The sequence below is a fragment of the Choloepus didactylus genome, chromosome 7 (genome assembly GCF_015220235.1).
Source record: "Choloepus didactylus isolate mChoDid1 chromosome 7, mChoDid1.pri, whole genome shotgun sequence".
Classification (NCBI taxonomy): Eukaryota; Metazoa; Chordata; class Mammalia; order Pilosa; family Megalonychidae; genus Choloepus; species Choloepus didactylus.
The window spans coordinates 126,931,880-126,959,863 of record NC_051313.1 but is presented as its reverse complement, the minus strand read 5'-3'; the positions used below and the strand labels follow the sequence as shown (position 1 = coordinate 126,959,863).

General features: G+C 42.1%; 2 pseudogenes; both read left to right on the top strand.

The window, feature by feature from the left end:
* Positions 1-156: 156 nt before the first annotated feature.
* Positions 157-27,498, top strand: LOC119540806 (annotated as a pseudogene).
* On the top strand, positions 15,507-16,210 carry LOC119539107 (annotated as a pseudogene).
* Positions 27,499-27,984: the final 486 nt, after the last annotated feature.

The window sequence follows — 27,984 nt, the reverse complement described above, 5'->3', positions numbered from 1 at the left end:
TGGCCACATATTAAGTAAAAATAACTTCTTCAGAAGGTTCTATTTATAATGAGTTCACACCCACAGGAATGGATTAACAACAGTAAGAACATGTTTTTCCAGAGTACACAACCTACCTACCACACCCACCATCACTCCCCATCCCCCACAAACACAACCCACACTCCTACAGGCAGAGGCCTCCTTGTCATTGTTAACAGCAACCACTAGGTTCCCTGGGAATCTCAAGGCTTTCAAAAAAACCTAAAAGCATTTTGCTTCTAAAAAACAAAAAGGAAACTAGAAAACCGGGTAATCGCCAAAGGCTCTCCACAGCTGTGCCACTTTAAGTCCTAAGTGATTTCTGTATATTCTGCCTAGTAACTATTGAGAAGTCGAGATCAAGTATCCCATTGGCTGGCTGGTTTGCCCCTGGCCAATTCAGGGCTGTAAACCACGCATTGGCAATCTCCGGACTTCGTGGTCGCAGGGTGGACCAGGTCGCTGGTTGCGCAGCTGGGGGAAGCGCCACGGATGGGAGGCGAAGAAAAGTCTTCTCTTCGCTTTCGGGGACAGTTTATTATCTGGTTGTGACTGTGTCCATGGGCGGGTTGGTGAGAAAGGGGACGACCAGAAAATCATCATTGGAAGGTCAGAGGAGAAAAGAAGACCCGGAGCTTAGTTCTATGAGGTAGGAGGGGGAGGGGAAGCCCTACAGTTCCGGGGGCGAGAGGGCTGTGGGTGGCGAGATTCGCAGCTGCTCTGCAGGGAAGGCGGGGTCTCCTGAAGAGGGAAAGTCCGCTGGCGCGGAGGCCCTCCTGGGCCTAGCTTTATTTGGGGGTCACACATCCTGGATCAGAGGGAGGAGTAACAGAAGGGAGGGAGCAGATGGAGGAATATCTGATAACAACGGAAGAAACTCAGCTCTCGTCGGAGAAGTGAGCAGCGGAGGGCAGAGAACTGTCTCCCTGGTGGATCAGGAGGGATGCGGAAAAGGAGTGTCTTCTTGGCTTATTTCCTGGAAGATTAAAACCTTCCAGTTAAACCTTCTGGTATCTATCTGGAGATACCTCAACCCGGAGAAGGAGGATAGAAGTTGTGGCGCTGATGATACCAGCATGGGTTACAGGAAAGTTTGACCTAGATCAAAACCCCGGTGCCTTCTCCTCGGCTAATTTCTCCACCTCTGTACTCCTAGGCATCCAGTCCCTGGCTCTCCTGGGTGACTCGTCTTTGGTGCTTATGGAGCCAGCTGTTTCCCAGCACTTCGCTCTGCTAGACCCCGTTCTCTTCTTCCTCCTCCTCAGCTTGTTTGCACAGGTCTCAGGTAGGGGTTCGTGCCACCTGCTCCTGTCACCTTTTCAGAACGGAAAATCTGCCCTCATTCCGAAAAAAAAAGAGGAGTCCAGGACGAATCCTTTCCTTCCGGGCATGTTACTTGAGGTTGTATATGCACTGTCTGATAGAAATATAACAACAGCCACAAATGCCACCTGTGTAATTTTAAATTTTGAAAGTAAGTCACTGCATTCAAAAATGTAAACACAGATGAAATAAATTTTAATAGCAGTAAATGATTTAACCAGCATATCCCAAGCATTTTTATTTCATTTTATTGATGTAAAAAATTATCAGATATTGAATTTTTTTATACTAAGCCTTCAAAATCCTGTGTTTATTTAACATTTATATCACTTTTCAATTCTGACTAGCTAGTAGCTACCATATTAAAAAGCTCAGGGTTATACTACCTACCTGGCACTGTGCTAGACTGGGCACTAGAGCAAAACCCCCTGTGAGCACAGGGTCTGTGGGGGGTGTTCACTGTGTGCTCCTCAGTGTCTCACTCAGGAGCCATCAGCAGCTTCAACAGCAATCCCACCCAGAGGGGCTGCCATCCAGCCACAGCTGCTGTCCCCCAGAATCCTCAGGCCAGGAAGCCCCTGTGGCCTCAGAAACCATCTGTCCTCTGGAATACCCACTCCCTTTCCTGCCTTAGATGAAGGCTGGGACCCCTGTCTGATTCTGCCCTTTTGTGGAACAGCCCAGTTCACTATCATGGGGCCTGCCGATCCAGTCCTGGCCATGGTGGGAGAAAGCAGCACGTTACACTGCCACCTGTCATCCGAGAGAAATGCTGAGGCCATGGAGGTGCAGTGGTACCGGTCTCAGTTCTACCCTGCTCTATTCATGTACAAGAGTGGGTGAGAAAGGCCAGAGGAGCAGATAGAGGAGTACCGAGGAAGAACAGCCTTTGTGAGCGATGACATCAGCAAGGGGTGCGTGGCACTGATCAGGAGCAACATCACAGCCCACGAAAATGGCTTCTACCGCTGCTATTTCCCAGAAGGCAGGTCCTGCGATGAGGCCATTGTGTACCTCGTGGTGGCAGGTATGTCACTTCCTTTTGCTGCACCTCACAGTGTGACTCTTGAGGAAAGGTTTCTGCCCTAAACTCGGGCCCCTTGCAGACCAGCAGTTTTTTGCCTGGATTCCCTGTTAAGCAAGAAGGGTGATTCCTCCCATCCTCCTGTGAGTGGGTTTACCCTGATAAACTGTGGGTATGACATCTTGAAAAGCACACATACAGATAGCTGTGGCCTTGAGCAGGAGAGTATATTTAACACCCACAGATCAGTCTTTTTTCTTTTTTTACTTTTTGTTTTAGTAACAGATAAATAACTCAAATTTTCCCTTTTGACCCCTTTCAGGGTTACAATTCATGTTCTTAATTATGCTCACCATTACCATTACCAACATGCATTACCCACACTTTTTCATCACCTCAAAGAGAATCTCTGCACCCATTAAATAACAACTCCCCATTCACACATACTGGACTCCGAGTAACCTGTAATCCTGTGTCTCTATGAATTTGCTATGCTACCTACAGATTAGTCTTATACCTACTTCTTTAAAGATATCTTAGGGCCTTCCCAGTTACTAGTTTGTCACAGCGTGAGGGGGTTTTACCAGTCAAAAGACCAAAGAGAATGCCCAGCATTTGCTGAAACATGAACTTTATTTGGGGCTTACTCACAGGGAGGCAGAATTCCAAAGGCTTTTTTCTCGCTGGGCAGGTACTGCTTTCACAGGGAAAATTGGCCCTGTGATTCAGAGAACAGCAAGAGCTTTTATAAGGGTTTTAGACAAAGACATTCCTAAAGGTGGGGGAGCATAGATGCAGGAACAGGTCACTCTGACCTGGGGGGTAGTGCAGGAAGGACTAGAATAACATTTGAACAATTACATTTTGCTCTTTTTGTGAGACTTAGAGTCTCTCACTTCCTGCCTGCTTCCCATAAGTTTACATTTGAAGGTCAATTTACTCTTTTTCTCCTTACTGGCTTACAAAAACAATAGGTTAAACATTTAGCTGCCTAGGTCACGCAGACTGCTGTGCACTAAAGATCTGCAGGCCTGTTTGCTCAGACCACGGGTTGCCACATAGTTTTAGAATTATTTTGATATTTTTATTGTGAAATATAATACATATACAGAAAACTTAATAAAACATGAATGTATGGCTTACTGAATTACTATGAAGTGTACTTCATGTAAGCACTATTTACAGCAACAAATAGAACACTGCTTTTTTCTGCCCCGTCTCAATCTCAACCCCTCTCCAACCATCTAAAAGGTAAACACTATCCTGACTTTTACACTTAATTGCTGCCTTGCTTTTCTTTAAACCTCTAGCCCCAAAATGTGCATCAATGAACAATATATAGTTTAGTTTGCCTGTTTTTGAATTTTTTTAAATGGCATCATACAGTATATTTTATGTCTGGCTTTTTTTGCTCCCCATTATGTATTTGAGATTTTTGAGTGTCCTTATGTGTAGCTATAGTTCCCTTGTTTTTCATTGCTGCATAATGTTCCATTGTTTAACTGGGCTACAACATAGGCATCCATTCTACTCTGGATGATCATGTAAGTTGTCTCCAGTTTTATGCTTTTATAAACAAGGATGCTAAGAATATTCTTGTATAAGTCTCTTGGCACACATTTCAGCATGTTTTAGTTGTGGATTTTCCTAGAAGTAGAAGTGCTCTGTCGTGGGAAATACTTATCTCTACCCTTGATAGATATTAGCAATCTATTTTCCAAACACTTTGTACCAGTGAACACTCCCACCTTATGGAGTTTCTGATGCTCCATGAATTCTTCACTAAGTCCATACAGTAATAAAATCAAATAACATTTGATTTTAGCCCATTTCTTCTTTCTAGTTTGGTTGTTTTCCAGGACTAGGAAGATCAAACAGCATTGCCTGACCTTTTCCAACCCCTTCCCAGCTTCCATGTTCTCCTTAACACTTTTCACCTTCTTATGTACTCTGCATTTTGCTTATTTATCCTATTCATTATGTCTCTTCCACTAGAATATAATTTCCGTAAAGCATAGTTTTGTATTTCATTCCCTGCTCTATCCCAATCTCTAGAACAAAACCTTGGCCATAATCAGTGCTCAACAAATACTAATCAAAAGAATGAATGAATCTGCTCCATGAAGCTGTAAGTCGTTGTCTCATCATGCTTGTGTTAGTCAGGATTCTCTAGGGAAACAGAACCAACAGGAGAGTCTGTAAATACAAGATTTATATAGGGATCTCATTCAGCTGTGGAGATGCATAAGTCCAAATTCCGTAGGGCAGGTAGCAAGCTAGCAACTCTGATGAAAGTCTTCAGTGAACTCCCTGGGAGAGCTTGACTGGCTGAAGAAGTGAAAGTTGTCTCTTCTTCCTTAAAAGTCTTCAGTGGATTGGATTAAATCCAACTGGTTTTATTCTCTCATTGTGGAAGTCACTCCTTTTGTTGATTGTAGATGTAATCAGCCACAGATATAATCAGTTGCCTGATGATTTAATAAACCAGTCTTCTGCTTTATTAACCAGCCACAAAATGCCTTTGCAGTAATGGTTCGGCCAGTGATTGCTTGACCAGACAACTGGTCACCAACACCTGGCCAAGTTGACACATGAACCTAACCATCACAGTCCACCCCTTGTCAGCTTGGCAGCTATACACATCACCTTAACGTATACTTAATCTCAAAATGGAACACATTAACAGACATAGGTTTCAGCTAACAATACTCATGTATCCTGTGGACAACTGGAAATGCACTAAATCTCTTCAGAATATGGTGCAAGTCCTTGGGTAATAGTCACTCTTAAACTTGATACCCTGTAACTTAAATACTACAACATGAACAATACAACTTACATCATGTGATAAGGGGATAAGATAGAGAAGAAAACAAAGATATTTGTTTTATAGACAAATACAAACAGACTCATAACAAAGCAAGGAGGAAATATTCATACTGTTAGAATCCTCATTTCTGTAACTGCTCATGGGGTTGTGGTTCAACTACCTTCTTCCACTACTCATTCCATGTTTCCATTACCCTCAGCAAACATGTCACCTGGCCCTGTTCTTTGCCTGGTTCGATGACACAAACCTTCATTCCTCAAGTTTCTGGGTCATTGATAGTCCTGCCTGGATTGGATTGTTGCAGTTTTCCATTAACTTTAATCACATGGCATGGTAGTACTAAGAGTCATCCTAGGGGATCTCCTGTATTCCAGAAAAATTCTTCTTAACCTTCTTTGTGTAGTTGCAGTCCTATTTCCCCTTGATAGTCAGGATCAATCATTCCAATCAGTACAGTAATCCCATTCCTTACTTGTTGATTCAAAGGCATGAGAAGCCCGAAGTGACTAAATGGCAGTCTTAACTTCCAGTTCCATGGAATCATAATTGTGTCTCTTTCTGGGAGCACTCCTTCTTTTGGAACTAAGACTTAGTCTACAGCTTAAGGTTGCAGGGACAGGAAGCAGTAATTTTGCTAGTGGATCACTAAGGGTGATAGTGAATGGTGCCACTCCCATTTCCACCCCTTGATTCCTGGCTATGAGAGAAACAGCACCATAGAGTGGACACTGATTCAGAGCATAAACAGCCACCTGGAGAACACTGTCCCAGCGCTGCAAGGTATTGCCACCGAGTTGGTGCTGTAATTGAGTCTTCAAAAGACCATTCTACCATTGAATCAACCCAGCTGCCTCTGGATGATGGGGAAGATGGTAAGCCCAGAGAATTCCATGAGCATGTGCCCATTCCTGCATTTCATTTGCTGTGAAGTGGGTTCCTTGATCAGAAGCAATGCCATGGCAGTGGATAAGGCATTCTGTAAGTTCACAGATGGTAGTTTTGGTAGAGACGCATGCAGGGAAGGCAAACTCATATCCAGAGTATGTGTCTTTTTCCATTAGAACAAATTGCTGGCGCTTCTATGATGTAACTGGTCCAATATAATCAACTTGTCATCAGGTAAAAGGCTTATCACCTTGAGGAATGGTTCCATATCAGGGGCTGAGTGTTGGTCTCTGCTAATGACATACTGGGCACTCAGCAATGGCTATAGCCAGGTTGACCTTGGTAAGTGGAAGCCCTTCTTGCTGAGCCCATGCAGAATGTCCATCCCTACTACTAGGACAACTTTGTGCATGAGCCCATTGGGGAATGACAGGAGTGGCTGGGGAAACAGGCTGACTGGTATCCACAGAATGGGTTTTCTTACCCATTTGATTATTAAAAACTTCCTCTGCCGAAGTCACCCTCTGGTGAGCATTCACGTGGAACACAAATACCTTCATGTTTTTTGCCCACTCAGAAAAGTCTATCCACATATCTATTTCCAGGCCTCTTTGTCACCAGTTTTCCAAACATGCCCCTTCCAGTTCCCTCACCATCCAGCCAAAGCATAAGCAACAGCCCATGAATCAGTATACAAATGCACCTCTGGTCAGTTCTTCTTCCAAGCAAAATGAACAACCAGGTTCATTGCTCAACCTTCTACCCACTGGGAGGAATTCCACTCGCCATTGTCCTTCAGAGACCTCCCAGAAATGGGCTTCAGTGATGCAGCTGTCCACTTTCGGATGGTACCTGCATATCATGCATTCAGATGGTACCCGCATATCGTGCAGAACCATCTGTAAACCAGGTCCGAGTTTTCTCTTCCTCAGTCAACTAATTGTAAGGAACTCCCCAAGAGGCCATAGCTCTGGTCTTGGAAAGAGAAGATAATGTGGCAGGAATGGGCGCCGTGGGCATTTGGGTCACTTCCTCATGAAACTTCCTTGTGCCTTCAGGACCCGTTTGAGGCCTATCTTATATATACCATTTCCATTTTATGGTGGAGTGCTGCTGTGCACACCCAACTTTATGGTTTGTCAGGTCAGACAACACCCAGCTCGTGACAGGTCTCATGGTAACTTGGTGGCCCATGGTTTAGCATCCTGTCTCAACTAAATCCCACTAGCAGGCCAAAAACTGTTTCTCAAAAAGAGAATAGTTATCTCCGGAGGATGGTAAGGCTCTACTCCAAAATCCTAAGGAACTGCATTGTGATTCTCCTTTAGAAGCCTGCAAAGGCTCCAAACAGAATCTCTATTTGCCACTGCCATTTCCAGAATCATCATATCAGATGGATCATATGGTTCAAGTGGCAGAGCAGCTTGCACAGCAGCCTGGACCTGTCACAGAACCTTCTCTTACAACAGTCCCCAGTCAGAACTTCAGGTTTTCTCGTCACTTGGTATATGGGCCAGAGTAGCACACCCAAATTAGGAATATATTATCTCAAAAATTCCGAAGAGGCTGTGATGGTTAGGTTCATGTGTCAAGTTAGCCAGGGATGGTGCCCTGGTCAGGAAAGCACTGGCCTAACTGTTACTACAAGGACATTTCATGGTTGGTTAATAAATCAGAAGCCTAGTTTATTAAACCCTCCGTAAATTGATGGCATCTGTAACTGATTACATCAATGATGGGAGTGTCTTCTGCATTGAAAAAAATCCAATCAGATGGACTTAATCCAATTAGCTGAAGACTTTTAAGAGAGAAGAGAGAACTCTCATTTCTCCTTTAACCAGCCAGCCACTTCTGGGAGTTCATCGAGGACCTCCATTGCAGTTCCCAGCTCATGGCCTATTCTGCAGAATTTGGGCTCGTTCATTCTGCCCTACAGAATTTGGACTCATGCATTCCCACAGTTGTTTAAGACCCTTTTATAAAATCTCATATTTATATATATCTACTGTTGATCTGTTTTCCTAGAGGACCCTGACCAATACGCAGGCCAACTAGGCTTTCTGCCTCTTTTTGGTTGTAGGTGGGACCAGATGCAATAGCTTATCCTTCACCTTAGAAATGGTATCTCATGCCCCAGACCTCTGGACACCTAGAAATTTTACTGGGGTGGGATACCCCTGTATTGTTGTTGGGCTTATCTCCCATCCACTGACATGCAAATGCCTTATCAATAAGTCTAGAGTAGTTTCTATTTCTCATTCACTAGGTCCAACCAACATGACATCATCAATATGATGGACCAGTGTGATGTCTTATGGGAAGGAAAAATGATCAATGTCCCTGTGGATAAGATTATGACATAGGGTTTGAGAGTTGATCTACCCCTGAGGTAGGGCACTGAAGTATACTGCTGGCCTTGCCAGCTGAATGTAGACTGTTTCTGGTGGTCCTTACTAACAGCTATTGAGAAAAAAGTATTTGCCAGAACAATAGCTGTATACCGGGTACCAGGGGATGTATTGATTTGCTCATGCAATGCTGTCAACATCTGCAACAGCAGCCACAGTTGGAGTCACCACCTGGTTAAGTTTATGATGATCCACTGTCATTCTCCAAGACGCGTCTGTTTTCTGCACAGGCCAAATAGGAGACTTCAGTGGAGATGATGGGAATCACCAGCCCTGCATCTTTCAAGTTCTTGATACTGGCATTAATGTTTGCAAATCTCCAGGAATCCAATGTTGCTTCTGATTTTGTATTTTGCTAGGCAAGTGCAGTTCTAGTGGCTTCCACTTTGTATTTCCTACCATAATAGCCCTCAGTTCCCGAGTCAGGGAATCAGTGTTAGGATTCTGTCAGATGCTGAATATATCTATTCCAATTATGCACTCTGGAACTGGGAAAATTACCACAGAATGGGTCCAGGAACCCACTGGACCCACTGTGAGATGGACCTGAGCTAAAATTCCATCATTTAGCTGACCTCCAAAAGACCCTACTCTGACTGGTGGACCAGAGTGACATTTTGGGTCTTTTGGCATTAATGCCACTTCTGAACCAGTATCTAATTACCCCAAAATATTTACTCATTTCCTTTTCCCCAATGCTCATTTAGCCTGGTAAAAGTTCTCCTTGGGGAAGCCTGGGAGGAAGATTAACAGTATAAATTTTTAGCAGTGTAGCAGGGTCCTTCCTCAAGAGTACCTGACCTTCCCCTCATTCAAGGGGTACTGGTTCTGTAAACTCTCTCAAGTCTAAGATTTGATTAAGAGGCTGTCACTCTCTGTTTATGTAATTCAAGTTAGACTTTTGTTCACTTCAACTAGAATTCTTCTGCTTATACAGTTCAAACAAGAATTTAGTAGACTGCTCATCTGTTTTTAGTTTTAGGTACCCCATGATCTACTATCCAACACCATAGATCTCTATGAGTCAGATTATTTTGACTGCTGCTTTGAGTCTGCAGTCCATTATGGTAGCTACACCCACCTTGTCTTTAGTGATTAACTGCTGCCAGGTGACTTCTTCCAATACGGGATCCAGTTATCCCCATTGTGTTTAACGATTCCATCTCCATGACAGCAGTTCTCACAGCAATATCTGAATTAATAGAAGGATAATGGAAGAGCTCTGCAGGGATGATGAAGCTAGTCTCACAGATTTATTCCTCACAGTCCTGGTAAAAGGTATGTCCTCTGCACATTCTTGGGGTATTTAGCAGGTCTTCCATGATAAAGCCACTCAACATTTCAATCTCTCTAAGCCTTTGGATCCCCTTCTCTACATTATAAAGGGCAGTTCTGGCATTTCGACCTTAGGTAATATTGGCTACCTTTTGATCCATGTTTCAGTGAATCACCCAAAAGGTTAATGTCCTTTCTAACCCCTCAAGCTACAACACAGAATGCAGAATCTCTGCTTAGTGGGTCTATGTCAGTAAATTCAGTCTGATCCAATTTTATATTCCTTCCTACGTTATCCCACACCCTTAATATCCATCCCCACAAATATTTCCCTGTTTTCTGTCTATATAAATTGGAGACCTCATGCAGTTATTTTGAAATATAGCATAGTTCCTCATGGTTCAAACTTTGTGCCTCAACTTTTGGGGCCTGTTGGGTCTTGAGTCTAGTTATAGCTGTTGAAGAAACTAGTGGTGGTCGGAGTGGATCATGAAAAGAAACAGAAGTTCTTTCAGCTCAAGCCAGTTACCTTAGGGCATTCCATGCAGTTTCATCTGGTGAAACAGGCTTAATCTCTACAGAGAGAGGAGTAAGGGCTATTTCCCCAGGGAAGATGATTACAGGTTTAGTAGGCACTAAGGAATTAATCTCTTTTGGTGAGGTTGGATGGCAGACTCCTCAGGACAGACTGGAGTTCAGGAAGCTGTTTCCTCAAAAGAGGCTGAAGGATGGGTAGCTGTTGTCTCAGGGCAAACTGGAGGTGGGGGTTCTGTTTCCTCAGAGCAGACCATAACAGGTATATCTAGCAAAGACTAAGCAGAATCCAGGGTTCCAGTGTCCCCACTGCCATCGTTATCGACCCATATGTCCTAATCCCAATTCTTAGGATTCCAATCTTTTCCAATCAATGTCTTTACTTTAATAGTAAAGACCTTGCAAAGTTCAGATTTTAGTTTTTGTTTTAAATCTCCTACTTGCCCAATGAGACTCTGGATCTGGTTTTCAGACATCTCAAGTCTGTGGCCACAGGAAATAAGATTTTCTTTCAGGGCACACGTAGAAACCTTTACATCTTTTATACAGCATTTAAGAAGCAAATTTGAAGACTTCAGCTCACCCCTTTCTCTTAAAACTGTAACCAGCATATCTAAGAACAACTAGCCAACATCATTACACCTCTTAAGTCCACAAAACTCTGTTAAGGTATCAAAAACACTGTCATGCAGAGCATTGCCTCATACAAGAGTATGATTAGGAGAGTCAAATGTTGATATTTTGCGTCTCTCCATTGCCAACTCACGCCATGGACTGGCAGTGCCATCTTGTTTATTGGAAATAGAGTCATTAGTGCCTTTGAATCTAATCAGAGTAGAAAACCAATTGTGAAAGCCCATTTTAAGATTCTGTTTCTCTAGAACCACTCCCGGTTCCAAGCTGTAAGGGTTCTGTAGGGAAAGAGAAGTGGCGGGAGATATCTGTAGATAAGAGATTAATAAAACTGTCTCATGCAACTGTGGAGACACATGAGTCACATTCTGTAGCGCAGGATTCATGAGTCCAAATTCCATAGCATAGGTCTCAAGCTGGCAACTCCAAAGAAGCTCTTCAATGAACTTCCCATGAGAGCATGGCTAGCTGAAGAAAAAATGAAAATTCTGTCTTCTCCCTTAAAAGTCTTCAGCTGATTAGATTAAATCCAACTCATTGTATTCTCTCATTGCAGAAGACATGCCCTTAGTCCACTGTAGTTGTAATCACCCGCAGATGCCATCAATTGACTGATGATTTAATAAACCATCCTTTTGGCTTTTTATCGAGCCAAGAAATGTCTTTAGTCACAGGCCAGTGATTGCTTGACCAGACAACTGGGCACCATCACCTGTCCAAGTTGACACATGAACCGAACCATCACAATGGGTGAGCCATCTCTCTCTGAGCCTGAGGTCTGTTTCTTTAACCTTTTACCATGAGCCTCTGGTCAGTCCACATTTTACGCCTTTGATATAGATGTCAGTCAGGACAGCCTAGGTTATGCTGTGGTAACAAATAACAGCCCTGAAATATCAGTGAGTTAAAACAAGAAAGGTCTAGTTCTAAACCAAAAAACATTTTCTTCATAGGTCTGCCTGAGCTCCACTCCACACAGTCTTCTTGCAGTGTCCAGGAGTTCCTCTGTTCACCGTAGCGGAGGGAAAGAGAACACAAGAGATCATGCACAAGCTCTTGAAACTTCTACCAGGGAGGTGATACACATTATTCATAGTCACATTTCATTAGTCACAGACGCTCATGAATTCAATCTACAACTTCTTAACTAGTGTCTTCCACTTTTGAGGCACTGTTCTAGACCCAAGGATAAATCAGTGAACAAAATGCATGAAAATCCCTGCCCTTTTAGAGCTTGCATTCTAGATGGAGCACAGAGTGACAAATGAAATAACTAGGTAAAATTCATAATATATCAGATGTGGATGGGTTCTGTAGAAGAACAAAGCAGAGAAGAAGGGTAGAGATTATTGGGACAATGAGGACGTTGTAATTATAAACAGGAATGTCAATGAAGGCTTCACTGAAAAGACGACAATTGAACAAGACCTAGAATGCAATGAGGGAGTGAGTCATGCCCTCCTGGGGCTTAGTGAGAGAATCAGCTATAAAGTATAGGACACCATGTACAGATCATTCAAACCATACACTTATGAGAGTGAAAGGAAACACTGTCAATAATTGCACTGGGACAAATGGAATAAACAAAGACTTCCCAGCATGCAGACATGTCCCAGTGACACATGGACATCTCATTACTTGATAAATATTACTTTTCCCATTTTTCAACTCTTTTCTCAAATTTTAATTGTAATGAGACTGGATGATATTCATTAATGCATGATTAAGTGCAGAGATAAAATTATGTATTAAGCTTGGTGGCTCCACAGAGAAAATGAGTGAGAAATTGGCCTGGAAGACTTTGGCAAGGCTTCAGAATTAATGCTGACATTCAAATGAGATTTCTAGGAGTTTAATAGTAATGGTTTTAAGGTACAATCTCATTCTTAGGATTTTTGATGACATTGTTCTGATGACAGACATTGAGGCGGCAATATTGTTATCCCATGACATCTAGCTCTTTCTCGTAGGTGGATGTTGTCAAGGACTATAAGAAACTCATCACATTGACTGCGGCCCTGAGAGATAAACATCTCTGAATTGGGCTAAGTATTGGCTTTGCAGGTTAGCTCTATCCATTCTCCTAAAAAACCAGCAGATCCTTTTGGATAACAGATAACTGTGATGATGTGAAGTCCTGAACCAGGAAAAGGAGCAGTGTCTTCAGGTCAAAAAGTATCTTAAGATTCTACTAGTTAGACAGCTTTCTGTCCTCACTGCATTAGTCTAGAGCTTTAGGAAGCCAAGGGTACTGAGAAGTTTTCCTAGGAACAGAATGTGAAATGCCTTTTCAGGTCTGAATGGACATCCCCACCCAAAAGTGAGAAAATTAAAGTCCCTGATGGAATGAATCAGGCAAAAAGCATGTATTAGAAGCAAGTAAATGCTTGGTATTATGATAAATGCTTGGTACTATGGTGGAGTATGTAGGTGGAGCACAAAGCATATCACACAATGCTATCCTCTGGCCTCAGAAGTCTCACAACATATTTGGCATATTGGGCTCCTGGGGTTCTCTGACTTAAAGGTTCTTCCTTCTCTTCCCTTCTTTCCTTCCTTTCTTTCTTTGTGTCTCCTTCTGTTTTCCCACCCTGCCTCCCACCTTCCCTACCATCCTTCCTTCCATCCTCCCTTTACAGAAGGCGTATATGGAATACACATCTCCAGTTTCAGCTGCTGACTGGCTCTTTCCCTCCCCACCTTGGCTATCATCTTTAGATGCTGAGCTTCTAGGACTCACTGGCTAGGACACCATTGCCTTTTCAGCTGAGCCCCGGTTTCCCTCCCCAGGCCTGGGCTCAAAGTCCCACAACGAGGACAGGGACATCTGGCTAGAGTGCACCTCTTCTGGGTGGTACCCAGAGCCTGGTGTGGGTGTCGAGGACCCCGACGGTAAGATCATGCCTGCCCTGGAGGAGGCTTACACTGCCGGCACCGACAGCCTCTTCACGGTCACCTTGGCCATGATTATCAGAGACTACTCCGTGAGAAAATATCATTCTTAGTCAATAACACCCTGCTTTGTCAGGAGAAGGAGGCTGGAATACTCATTCTTACTCAAGGGATGCTGACTCTTCCTTGTCTCTCCCTAAATGTGGGTATTCACAGGGGGTTCTTAATCTGCTTCTCACTCTACATATGCTCCTTGTGCAACCTACATACAGACCATGCCCACATTCCTACCTCAAGATTTCTTTCTCAATCTCCAGTTCCCTTCTCTCTAAATGTGTCTTCCTGGGTTGCCACACAGGCAACTCATACCAAGCTAAATTTAATATGCTCCCCACCCCTCCAATGCACTCTTCTTCATTCTCTGGTGTTTTTCTTAACAGCACCATTATCTATGCAGTGCTGGTTCCAGTTTGCTAAAGTTGCCAAATTGCAATATACTAGAAATGAATTGGCTTTTATAAAGGGGATTTATTAGGTTACAAATTTACAATGCTGAGGCCATAAAAGTGTCCAAACTGAGGCATCAACAAGAAGATACCTTCACTGAAGAAAAGTTGATGGCATCCAGGGTTCCTCTGTCACTTGGGAAGGCATGTGGCTGGATTCTGCTGGGCCTCTCTTGGGGTTAGCTTCCAGTTTCCATGGCTTTCTCCAAAATGTCTCTGGGCTTCTGTCTTAGCTTCTTTCCCTCACCTCCTGTGTACTTGATTGTTTCTCCCAGGGCATTTCTCTCTAAGCATCTGCGGGTCCTCTCTTAGCATGTCTGGGGCAAACTCTGGATTTCATCACTTAGCTTGTCTCCTGGTTCTGGTTTCAAAGGCATTTTCTTTCTGAGCATCTCTGAGTGCTCTTCAAAATATCTCTGCCTTTTTTCCTCTCAAGGAAGATGCCAGTAAACTAATTAAGACCCACCTTGAATGGGCAGGGACATATCTCCACAGCAGTAAACTAATCAAAAGGTCCCACCCACACACAGTAGGTGTGCCCCCACAAAACTGAATTAAAAGAACATGCCTTTTCTGGGGTACATAATAGATTCAAACCAGCACACTGCCGAAGTATGAACTTAATTTATCCGGGACTCATCCTTCTTTTTCATCCCACTTCTTATCAACAAGAAAATTCTGTCAGTTCTTCTTTATAAATGGCCTTCCAATCCATCTTCCATGTTCCCTCCCATTGCCCTGATTCAGATAATCCTCTGTGATTGATTACTTCTCCTTTGTTATTGCCTGAATTATGCAATTCGTAAGTACGAAGTGCTTTTCATATGCTAGGCTAACCTGATGCAGGAATAAAGAATGAATGGGGAAGAGGATGGCGCCAAATTGACCACAAGTATGCCCAGCTATGGTACTGAGGAGAGGCCAAGGCCCTGCTCACTTTCTTCCTTTGTCTTCAGGCTGGGGCAGGTCGCCCCTCGAAGGCACCTGGAAAAGCAGTTTCTCCAGCGGCATCGGGAGTATGTGTACAGCACATGCGGCTGCTCTAGGCCTGAATGCCCTGAGTCCCGTCTGTAAAATAAACAGTACATATGAAGTGTAGGACCAATAAACACTACATGTGAAGAGTAGTGAAAGGGAGCATTGATTCCTGATGTGACCTAGCGAAAGAAATTACTGGTCAGCATCACATGGATGGACTTTTCGTGTTTTCCAAGGATGCTGCTGAGGTAGACTTTGCTGTTGGTTTCCTCTGCTCAAACTCTTTATAACATGGGTTGCATGAAATCAAAGCAAACTTTCCCATTCCCTACTACATTTGACACAGAGAAGCGATATGCAAGTGAATAAAGCTTTATGCCAGAAGAGAGATTTCTGCCTAGGATGCATTCTCCAGTTAGTGTCAGGAAGTGAAGGAATTATCAGTGCCCAATATGGTAGTTTTTGAATATGCACACTGCCCGTCCCAGGAAATCTTGAGTGAGGCTCTGCAGCAATGGGCATGCAATAACATCAGGTACTGTGATATCCCATAATTGAAGAGTGAGGGGCCCTGATGCTGAAGGATAATGACGTTTGAACTGTGGATAAAGTTGATGCTAGCTTAAATACATGAAATAAAAACAAAAAAACTGGTGTGAATAAGTACAGATATCTCCATCGGGATGTAAAAAAGTCTATGATAACTTCACTTGTATAGAAATACGTAAGATGAAATGTGTTTTAAGCAGCTTTATGTTAATAGCAATTTCTGTCTACTTGGTCTCAGATTTTAGTAATTTAAGGGCTGAATGGAAGTTCTCTGACACCAAAGTAATAAAGTATATGTCACACCACTTTTGTCTTGAGGCACTAGCGGCATCACCAAAGAAAATGCTTAAGAATAAAAAGTGTCCCCAAGTTCCAAACGGTTATTTTAAAGGCACTCCTTTAAAATAGTTATTTCTATTAATTTACACAAAATAGCTAAAGATGTGAAAAGTATTGTTTTCAAAAAATTCTCTTGCTTTGACAAGAGAATGGCACTCGTCAAAGTAATCAACAGTTGGTCTTGTTTGTCAAAATCATGTGTGTCTTTTGTGTCAAGGATCCCCACTTGACACAAAGGATCAAACATTAGGAAGCAATCCATTTAAAAGAGGTCCATCTTAAAGCTTCTCCTTAATAAGATACTTATTTTTGTAAATGAAAAGCATAAGTACCACCTTGAACCTCAAGGCCCTAATCACAGCTATTATTGGATGACTCAGATTTTGTGTTTAAAGGCATCTTAAAAAGATAAGATTTACAGAAGCCATGACATTATATCAATGTTTATTCCAATGAATTAAGCAGCCAGTGATATAACTATATAAGTTGTTTTATAAGAAAACAAGTATGAGTACCTTTTATAAAGAGCATTCCAGAAAATCTTAAAATAACCAAAGCCTAATATGCAAGGTAGAAGGCTGAACCTGGTCTCTGGGCTAAATGTGTATTAAGTGTTACTGTCTCAGAGATGCAGAGGTCTGGTATGCTAAGCATTGTTCCAAGATTTTTTGTTTACTAGTGGGCAGTCACCATTGAAACTACACTGGGATCAGATAATGCATGAAGATTTATGGTGGCATTACAAAATGAAGAAATGGCGTAATCCTGCCAGTAAACACAATGCCCACAGGGCTTTATAGTCATATACTACACAACTTTTTATATAAATGTGGCTGCTTTTGAAGCTTTTGTTTTTTTTAGTGCCTCTCATACACAGCTTTTTTTTTTTTTTTTTTTTTTTTTTTAAGATTAAGTATCTCTGAGAAAATGATAACAAAACCTGGGGGAGGAGAAGATACTGAGAAGACATAATTTGTAGGAAAATTGGAACTGAATCGCTAGATAAGAATTATTTTTTCATTAGGATTTGCTATACATGGAGTGTAATTGGAAAGGGAATTATTTAAGCCCTAGTATGTTGGATCCTTTCATTAAAATACAATAGATCCTTGTCACTGAAATCAAAGGAAAGACAGAAAAAGACTTGTGGCCTCTTTAATGAGATAAATATGTATTTGGCTTTGTAAGCCAGCAGAAAAGCTACCTCTAATTTTAACAATTATACTTTGAAACTCATAATCAAATAGAGTGAATTCTCCAGCTTACATTGGCAAAGAAACAGCTCTTTAAAGAGAGTGTTGTGCCATCTTTCAGTTGCCTTGGGATACCTGATCATTCAAAATGAATTTCACCTAATTCCAGGATCCGTGCTGTCCTATTGTATTTACAGTTGAGCAACTTATGAAACAGAAAAGCAACCACTCCTGTTCATGCAAGGATCTGAAATTGTAAGGCTAAGGGCAGTAAATTTCACATAGGTACAAAACATATGTCCAACTCATGAAGAGAAGTTTTGGTTTTTGAGTGTATATTCTAATAAGTTGAACAAAAGCCTTACCTGTTGCTGTTTTTTCATTCATTTTATATCTCACTTTAGGGCATTTGCCTCCAGGTCAATTGATATTGAAAAGCTTACAAAGTTAGTGACAGATATAAAATAATATACCCTATGGTGAGAAAACAAAGCCATATAAAGCAGCCTGTCACATTAAATTTTTCAATATACATAAGGACATAGACTAGTGGGCTTTGGTTACTCTAAGTATTTTAACCCCAGGTTCCTTCTTTTTCCGAACTCCTGTTTCCCAGGGGTATAACAGGAATGCCTTCCAGATCCATATCGAGGTTGGAAGTCTAATCTGTCACTACCTTGTCAGACACTGTGTGATACAGTTTTGTTTGCCACTGAGCACCACCCCCTCAACCCCTGAATCTCATTTCAGTGCAGCACAATATCTTGTGGCATAAGGAGACTTGAGTGGGAAATATATGTCAAACCATGGATGAGAGACTACAAGACCTGCATATAATATAGTGAGTTAGTGGATAAACCAAGTTGGGGCAGTTGGGAGAGGGAAGGGGGTTAGGTAAACAAATCTGTACTGCTGGTGATTGTTATCAAGATACAGTTTGGCCTTGATAAGGAATGAGAACATCTTTGATAAGCTAATTAGTCTTCTTTCATGCCTTCAAACTGAAATACTGGCTTTACTTCATTTTGAAGGTCTTTCATGAACAATGAAAGAGAATATACTGACTGTTTGAGAAAGGAAACACCACAGAACAGAAGACTGAAAGAATTATTAGCTACTGGAAAGGGAAACATTTGGTGCCAATTCATGCCGTGAACACTGATGATGCAAGAATAGTGGCCAAATTATAAGAGGGAAAGTGGAGATGGGGTGGGGGTGGGGAGGCAAGAAAGAGCACTGATCTCAGACTCCATCAGAAGACAGCATTGCAAAACCAAGTTTCCAATATTTTAAACTGAGGCAAAAGACACAGTAGCAGTTTCCTTTCTTTGCCATTCTGATAAGTGCCAAACCACTGAAACTTTTCCCTTAGGAACATCCAGTGTAGGGGCAGATGAGCCCCAACCACCATGACAGAGAACCTCCAGGTAGCAAATTGTGGAAGCAGCAGAGTAGTAGAGTGTGCCAGTTTGTATAGTTACATCCTCCAGAAAAAGTCATATTCTTTAATGCATTCTTGTGGGGGCAGACATATTAGTGTGGATTGGGTTAGAACCTATTGGTTCAGTGTCCATGGAGATGTGACCCACTCTGCTGTAGGTGACAAATCTGATTGGATAATTTCCATGGAGGCGTGGCCCTGCCCATTGTTTAGTTTACTGGAGCACTATATAAGCTCAGACAGAAGGAGCTCATCGCGAGCTGGAGCTGAGACAGACATTTTGAAGACAGCCGTTGGAAGCTGATGCAGACATTTTGGAGAATGCCATCTTGAAACGCAACCTAGGAGCAAGCAGACACCAGCCACGTGCCTTCCCAGCTAACAGAAGTTTTCTGGATGCCAATGGCCTTTCTCCAGTGAAGGTACCCTTTGTTGATGGACACCATATGCCCTCAAGACTGTAACTGTGTAACCATATAAAACCCCTTTTGTAAAAGCCAATCCATTTCTGGCATTTTGCATTCCAGCAGAATTAGCAAACTAGAATATAGAGGAAATGTACCAATTCTTTACTTACCAAAACTCACATAACCCTACAAATGTACTTCACTGATGCATATGTGTTAAATGTCTCTTACGTACGATTACCTTCTGGTTTCATGCCTTTGATCTTAGAGTTCTCTACTTTCAGTTGCCTTATCACTTCTTTGCAAACTGCCTATGGATGTTATTAGTACTTAAAGCACAATTTTGAAGGGGTTAGAAATGATTATCATCTTAGTCCCAAAGGAATAATTTGTGTCAAATTGCCTTACTAATATTAGAGATACTGAATGAATAAAGTATATGATACTCATATATCCTACTCAATTATCATTGGCATTTTATGAGATGGGAGGGAGATACACGTTTCTATTACATAGTATCAGAAATCAAAACTTAGGGACTCTTTATAAATAGTGTCATGGAATAGCAATTTAAAAACAAATCTGAGGAGTATATTGTTTTCTTAATGCCCTCATACTGTATTTGTGTGACTAATAGGAAAAATCTTCCTTGGAGCTGTGGGCTAGGCTAAGAATGGTTCATTGTATCTTAATTTGCAGAACTCAGATTTTGTCAGCAAATTCCCTTTCTTATTAGACTTGGCTATGAAATGGTATTTTTTTTTATTGAGATTGTTCACAAACCATACAATTATCCACAGATCCAAAGAGTACAATCAATTGCCCATGGTACCATCATACAGCTGTGCATATATCACCACAATTAATTTTTTTCAATTTTTAGAACAATTTCATTACTCTAGAAAAGAAATAAAGACAAAAAAAGGAAACTCAAATCCTCCCATACCCCTAACCATGACCCCCCCCCATTATTGATTCATAGTTTTGGTACAGTACATTTGTTACTGTTGATGAAAGAATGTTAAAATACTACTAACCGTAGTATATAGTTTGCAATAGGTATATATATTTTTCCTATATGCCCCTCTATTGTTAACTTCTAGTTATAGTGTCAAACTTTTGTTCTAGTTCATGAAAGAGATTTCTAATATTTGTACAGTTAACAATTATTGGTTTCCCTGTATAGTCACATATTTATGTATTCAGCACCATCACCACTATCTATATAAGGGCATCTCCATTTCTTCCACAAAGAAGGAGGAAGAGTCAAAGAAGGTAGAGGGACAAAAGAAAAAGAAAAAAGAAAGAGAGAAAAAAAAACGATAGCTAGAAAGCAACAAAAGGAAAGAGAGCATTAAACTAAAGTAGAATAAAGAGTCAGACAACATCACCAATGCCAGAAGTCCCATACCCTTCCCCTCTGTACCCCTCCATATGCATTTAGCTTTGGTATATTGCCTTTGTTATATTATAAGAAGCATAATACATTGTTTCTATTAATTATGGTCTCTAGTTGGTATCGTTTGTATTTTCCCCCCATTTCCACCCTTTTTTTAACACCTTGCAATCTTGACATTCATTTGTTCTACCTCATGTAAAAACATATTTGTACCTTTTTTTACAATCATTGAGCACCCTAGGTTTCACTGAGTTATACAGTCCCAGTCTTTATCTTTCATCTTTTGTTCTGGTTCCCACATACTCCTAACCTTCCTCTTTCAACCATACTCACAGTCATCTTTGTTCAGTGTACTTAAACTGCTGGGCTACTATCTCCCAAAATTGTTTTCCAAACCTCTCACTCCCATCTTTTCCTTTCTGTCTGCAGTGCTTCCTTTAGTGTTTCCTGTAGAGCAGGTATCTTGTTCACAAACTCTGTCATTGTCTGTTTGTCAGAGAATATTTTAAGCTCTCCCTCATATTTGAGGGATAGTTTTGCTGGATATAGGATTCTTGGTTGGTGGTTTTTCTCTTTCAGTGTCTTTCTGCTTGCCTCCATGGTTTCTACTGAAAAATCCGCACATAGTCTTATCAGGCTTCCTTTGTATATGATGGATCATTTTTCTCTTGCTCCTTTCAGGATTCTCTCTTTGTCTTTGATGTTTTATAATCTGATTATTAAGTGTCTTGGCGTAGGCCTATTCAAATCTATCCTGTTTGGGGTACGCTGAGCTTCTTGGATCTGTAATTTTATGTCTTTCTTAAGAGATGAGAAATTTCCATTGATTATTTCCTCTGTTATTGCTTCTGCCCCTTTTCCCTTCTATTCTCCTTCTGGGACACCCATGACATGTACATTCCTGCATTTTATTTTGTCCTTAAGTTCCCAGAGACGTTGCTCATATTTTTCCATTCTTTTCTCTATCTGTTCCTTTGAATGTAGGCTTTCAGGTGCCTTCTTCTCCAGTTCCTGAGTGTTTTCTTCTGCCTCTTGAGATCTGCTGTTGTATGTCTCCATTGTGTTTTTCATCTCTTGTGTTGTACCTTTCATTTCCATAGATTCTGCCAGTTGTTTTTTCAAACTTTTGATTTCTACCTTATGTACGCCCCGTGTTTTCATTATACACTTCATCTCTTTTGCCATATCTTCTCTAAACTTTTTGAATTGATTTAGTATTAGTTGTTTAAATTCCTGTATCTCAGTTAAAGTGTAAGTTTTTTCCTTTGACTGGGCCATAACTTTGTTTTTCTTAGTGTAGGTTTTAGTTTTCTGTTGTCTAGGCATCTGGTTTCCTTGGTTACCCCAATCAAGTTTTCCCAGACTAGAATGGGCTCAGGTCGTGAAAGGAGGGAATAGTATCCTCTTTCCCTGAGGGTGTCTTAGAAGATTGGTACACCTTGTGAGACCTCAAGTCACTGTGCTTTTCTGCCCAGGAGGTGGCACCTGTCAGCCTGTAGCTGCAGATTAGTAAGGAGGTGTGGCCCACGGGTGTTTTCCCCCAGGCTCTGGGCTCTGGTTCTGAATGGAAGGTGGTTAGTAGAGCTGGGCCCCACTCTTTCCTCTTAGGAAAGATAACCCCCCCTAGGGAGTGGTCATTAGCATTTGAATAATCTCCCTGCCTGTGCCATCTCCACCCTTGTCTGGCTCCAGAGCACTGGGAACCGAAAATGGCTGAGGCTTTCTCCAGCTGAGCCAAAAAAGGGACAGAAAACCCGCTTCAGGGCTAGTCCGTGGCCACTTTCTGGGTCTCCAAGGTCAGTCGTCACCAAAAGCCTCTGTGTCCTTTTTGGGGATTTGTAGCTTGTATTGACTAGTCCACACTTGTTAACTAAAACCCCAGTTGGAGCTCAGCTGAGCTATATTCCCTTGCTGGGAGAGTGCTGTTCTCTAGCACTGCAAGGCTTTGCAGTTCAGGCCATGAGGGGAGGGGGCTCCCGGCTTGGATCCGCAGTTTTTACTTTCAGATTTTATGCTGTGATCTTGGGCATTCCTCCCAATTCAGGTTGGTGTATGAGGAGTGGACAGTCACGTTTGTCCCCCCCAGGTTTTCCAGATTATTTACTAGTTGTTGCTGGTTGTTTATTAGCTTCCTCTCATCTCTATGCTGCCATCTTCTTCCATCTCTTGAAATGGCATATTTTTTCCATATATTATTGTGAAAACATTTTTGTAACTGGACAATAAAGTCTAGTTGCAATTAGTTGGCTGTGAGTTCTTATTTAAAATAAGCAAATGCTTTTCAACCTTATGCACTTTGAAGTTTTTAATATAAAGGAGTTCAACATTTTCTGCATTTTTAGCAAATATAAAGTGAATGAAAATCAACTTATACAAAAAAAAAAAAAAAAGGAATAAATGGGGAAGACTTACTATGGGAAAGAGGTCAGGGAAGGTGCCATTTAGGTCAAGACACAATGGATGGGAAGGAATCAGCAGGTAAAGATGCAGGGTTTCCACTGTTCCAGGCAGGATGGAAGGCAGATACAAAGGTCCCAAGGTGGGAAAGATCCCGAGTGTTTGAGGAGCTGAAAGGAGGCCCAGGGGACTGGAGGGGGCAGCGTAAGTGGGGCTGAAGATGATAGGAGAAGTGGTTTGAAAGATAAGCTGTGGCCCTATCATGGAAGGTCTTTCAGGTCATGGAAATGTTTTTGAATTTATTTAGAATGTGATGGAAAACCACTGGGGACTTTTAATCTGGGGAGTGACATCATCTGATTTATGTTTTTAAAAGGGGCTTTGGCTGCTGCTGTGTTGACAACAGACTATAGGGAAGCAAGAGGGGAAGTAAGGAAGCCAGCCAGGAGATCACGGCTCCTTTGATGGACACAGTGAACAGTAGTTGCTGGATTTGGTGTGTATTTTGAAGGAACACTTGAAAAAGACCCCCTGATAGGTCCTTTTCATAGGTCCTGTGTGGGTATTTGGCCCAAGTACATGGGTAAATAATAGAGAATTTCCAGGAGAATATTAAGAATTCTGTTTTGGACTGGTGACAAGTAGGCAATTGAATATATGTGTCTGGGGTGCCTGGAAGATGCTGGAGCTGGAGCCTTGGGAGTTCTGTGTGCATATATGGCATTTTAAATCATGGAACTGTCCTTAGGGAAAGTGTGCAGAAAGAATAGAGCAGTAGGATTGAAGTACTGAGATCTAGGGACCTTCCAGCATTTAGAAGTTGGGAGACGAGATTCCAGCAAAGGAGACTGAGAAAAAGTGACCAGTAGAACAAGAAGAAAACCAGGAGAGTGTGCTGTCCCAGAATCCAAGGGAAAATATATATAGAAAGAAGTAGGAGATGTTTAATCATTTCAGTGGTGGCTGAGAGCTTGGGTAAGGTGGGAGCTGATAATCAATCATTGGGTTTGGCAAAATGATGCTGGGTGCTGAACTTTGATGAAAACAAAAATTAAAGAGTCAGAGAATCAGAGGCGTAGTAAGTGTCAGACTGAGTTTACTGCCTGACGAGGCAGGGAAGCCCAGATTCCGTGCAGAGGGGTTCAACCCCGTGGTATGGGCCTACAGCTGAACCACCAAGGAGACAGTTGGCTTGAACTTTGGAAATTGAAACATATATAAGTACAAGAAGGCTATTAAAGAGGAAAGACATCAATTATAAAGGTTTCTTTGAATCAAGTCAATAGATGGAGAATAAAAACTCGATTTGAGGGCTTTTGGAAGGAAGAACTGACAAGATTTTATAGACTCCCTCTTCAAATTGATGTGATTCGCTTCATTCTTTGTCTTCTACAATTTACTGAGCTCCTTGAGAGCTCCTCAAGGTCAGTGACTATATTTACCCCTCTGTCAATCCTTAGTGTCTAGCCTATGAAAGAGCTGTGCCATTATTTTCACAGAAACAGCCTGTAAAGGGTACAGAGTTTTGCTTATCAGGGTAGGCTAACTGTTATAACAAACAACCCTGAAATCTCTTTAAGGAGACATAATAAAAGTTTATTTCTTTGTCCCTTCAGGTTCAAGGAAGATCATTTGGGGAAGTGAGAACTCTGATCCACACAGATCTCCGAAGGCAGCAGATGGGGATTAAAATGGTGACCATATGGTACAAGAGGTTTTTCATGGGCCAGGCCTGGAAATGGTTAACTCATCTCCTGAGTATGTGATGGAGGCTGGGAAGTGTCATTGTGATGGTTAGGTTCATGCGTCACCTTGGCCAGGTGATGGTACCCAGCTGTCTGGTCTAGCAAGCACTTGCCTAACTATTGCTACAAAGACGTTTGTGGCTGATTAATAAATCAACAGGCTGGTTTATTAAATCATCAATCAATTGGCTGTAGCTGTGACTGATGATGTCAGTGAAGGGCGTGTCTTCCCCAATGAGAGAATGCAGTCAGCTGAATTTAATCCAATCAGTTGAAGACTTTTAAGTGAGACATATAGAGGACCTTCACTTTTTCTTCGGCTGACCAGTGAAGCATTTCCTGAAGAGTTTGTCAAATTTGCCCGCTCATTTCCTGAGGAGTTCATCAGACATCTTCATTGGAGTTGCCAGTTTGCTGCCTGCCCTACAGAATTTGGACTCATGCATACCCACAGTTGTGTGAGACATTTATAAATCCTATATTTATAGGTATCTGTCATTGATTCTGTTTCTCTAGAGAACCCTAACTAATACAGTCATCTAGCTGTGTCTGAGGAGCAAAAGGAACCAGTGCTTGATGAACACATAGAAATTTCTCCTACATGACTGTTTTGAACTTTGAGACTCTAGGAGAGTCTGTTGGAAAGCCCTGGCCTCCTGCCCTCAGCGTGATCCCCTGCTCCTTCCAGTGGGCAGGGCATGGTCAAAGGCTACCCACAGGGCCTTCCCCAGTCCTTCAAGCTACATGCATTTATTAAGCACCAATTATGAATCAGGAAGTGACTGTACTAGGCAGTGAGGGTGCAAAGATGAACGAACACAGTCCTTACCTTCTAGAATCCTAATCCAGTATAAAAGAGAGGTATGAAGCAACTAATAATAATAATGCAGTGACATGAGAATGGTTTGTACAAAACACTGTGTCAGATGAGAGGATGGAGGGGATGGTTCTTGATTAGCCGGCCCATGCTCCCGGGGACTCTGGATTTCAGAAAATAAAGAGACATCTCCTCCTTGTTAAAGTGTCTGAGCTCCCCCTTTGGTTTTTTGAGGAGATAATTTTCACTCTAGTTGTTTTAAGATGGAAGGAGGAGGACTTTGGGGTTAGGGTCAGCTTCTTTTTCCTTTTTTCTGTCATCAATGGCCGTCAGATGCCAGAGTTGACCCAGTCCTCTCTTCTTCTCTCTCTTTCCATAGCTAATGTGACTCTGGATACAGATACTACCTACTATGAGGTTTTTCTCTCTGAAGATCACTGAACTGGGAGGGGAAAGAACACACAGCAGGATCAGCTCCAGAAACGTGGGAGGTATATCCTTGACCGTTTTGTGCTGGGCCACCAGGCCTTCTCTTCAGGGAGACATTACTGGGAAGAAGAAGTGGGGGACAGGACTTACTGGGAGCTTACGGTTTGTGAAGAAAATATGGAAAGGACGTGGGGAATCACAGAGTCACCCTAAAAGGGATTCTGGGCTGTGGAACTGTATGCTAATAAGTATCAGACCCTCATGTCCCCTTGGACCCTCCTTCCTCCAAGTGAACCCCCTAGCAGAGTGGGTATTTTCATGGACAATGAGGATGGGGAAGTCTCCTTCTACAGTGCGACTGACAAGTCCCACATCTACATTTCCCTGCAGGCCTCCTTCTCAGGGCCCCTCAGGCCTTTCTTCCGCCTCTGGTTCTATCACCCAAATGCTCTGACCAGCTGCCACTGAGGCCATCAGTGCCTGGGCTTTCTTTCAGGGGAGAACTTGGCATTGAGGTTGAGGAGTGGCCTCTAAGGACACCTCCCCTAGCCATCCCTAACCTAGCTCTCTATGGAGGCCGAGCCCCACCTTCTGTTCTCAGAGTTGCAGACATTTCTTTCCCAGCCTTCTGCATGTCTCAGCACAGACTGGGGAGAGTTCCTGGTGCTCCATGGCTCAGCACTGCACAGAACCTAGAAAGGACAAATGTGACACTTCAGTGCTAATCAGTGGAGTGTATTACTATCCCAGCTAGAAACTGGGGAGAGGAAAAAAAAAAAAAAGAAATCTCAAGGGAAAGCATAGATAGGAAATACTGATGGAAAAACTAGAGGGATAGGGAGTGACCTCTGAGTTTTGTCTCCTTGAAGAAAAGAAAGGTGGATGCCTACTAGCAACGCTTATCTTTTATATTCTGCATAAGAACAGCAGCAGGAAGCTCTATCTGGATGGGGCTTTGCCGTTTTCAAAGTCTTTATACAAGGATTTTATTTCATTTTGACCACATACAACCCTGGAAGATACTCTGTAAGGCACCCAGAGAAGAGTGATTTCTCCAGAGTAGCCCCCAGATGTTGCACTTTGCTCTACATCTAACACTCTACATCTAATGTGATGTTGTATCACCTCTAAGAACCCGACAAATACTTTATCAAGCAATTTCAATGACCAAGCATTATTTTCAGCATTGGTACCTGAAGCATTTCAAAATTGTGCTCTTCTACTTGATAAGTGGACCAAAGAATCCAGGGGAAGGTGCACTGAAGTCTGCAGCTTCCTTGAAGTTGCACACACGCCCAAATATAAAAGTATTGATGGATTTTTAGGGAGGTGGACAGAGGGATAGATTACAGTAAGAATGCAAATGTTAATTGTAGAATATAGATAGTAGTCATATGATGTTCACTTAAAATTCTTTCAACTTTGTTATATGTTGGGAAAAGTTTCATAATAAACTGTTGAGGGTAAAAGGAATTGTGTTTTGCTGCCAATTACAGAGACCCAAAATACTCTTGGCATTGACAAAATAAGGGTTTATTTTCCTTTCACATGGTAAATGGAGGTCCTGGGCCACAGGTATGACCAGTTTGTCCCAAGGACCCTTGACAAACACATTATTCAGAGCCTATCCAGAGTGTAACCTCAGAAAGGACATAATCTGCTGTCTGAGGAAGAAATAAATACACATAAAAATACAATGTAGCCCAAACAAAAAGCTGAGGGTGAGAAGCAGCCCTGCAACACTCAAAATAAGAATTTTCTGAAAAATGCCAAACTTGCCAAGCAGTTATTGGCACTTTTGGCTCTGGAAAACCGAGTATGTTATTTGGTAACAGATCTGAGACCTGAATTTCAGGGTTGTTTAAAAGGGTGTAGTGTGTCTGGGTTTCTTTCCATTCATGCTTTCATTTGGCCTGTGGCAAAAGATCTCCTCTGTGTACCCATCTACATGAGAGCAGA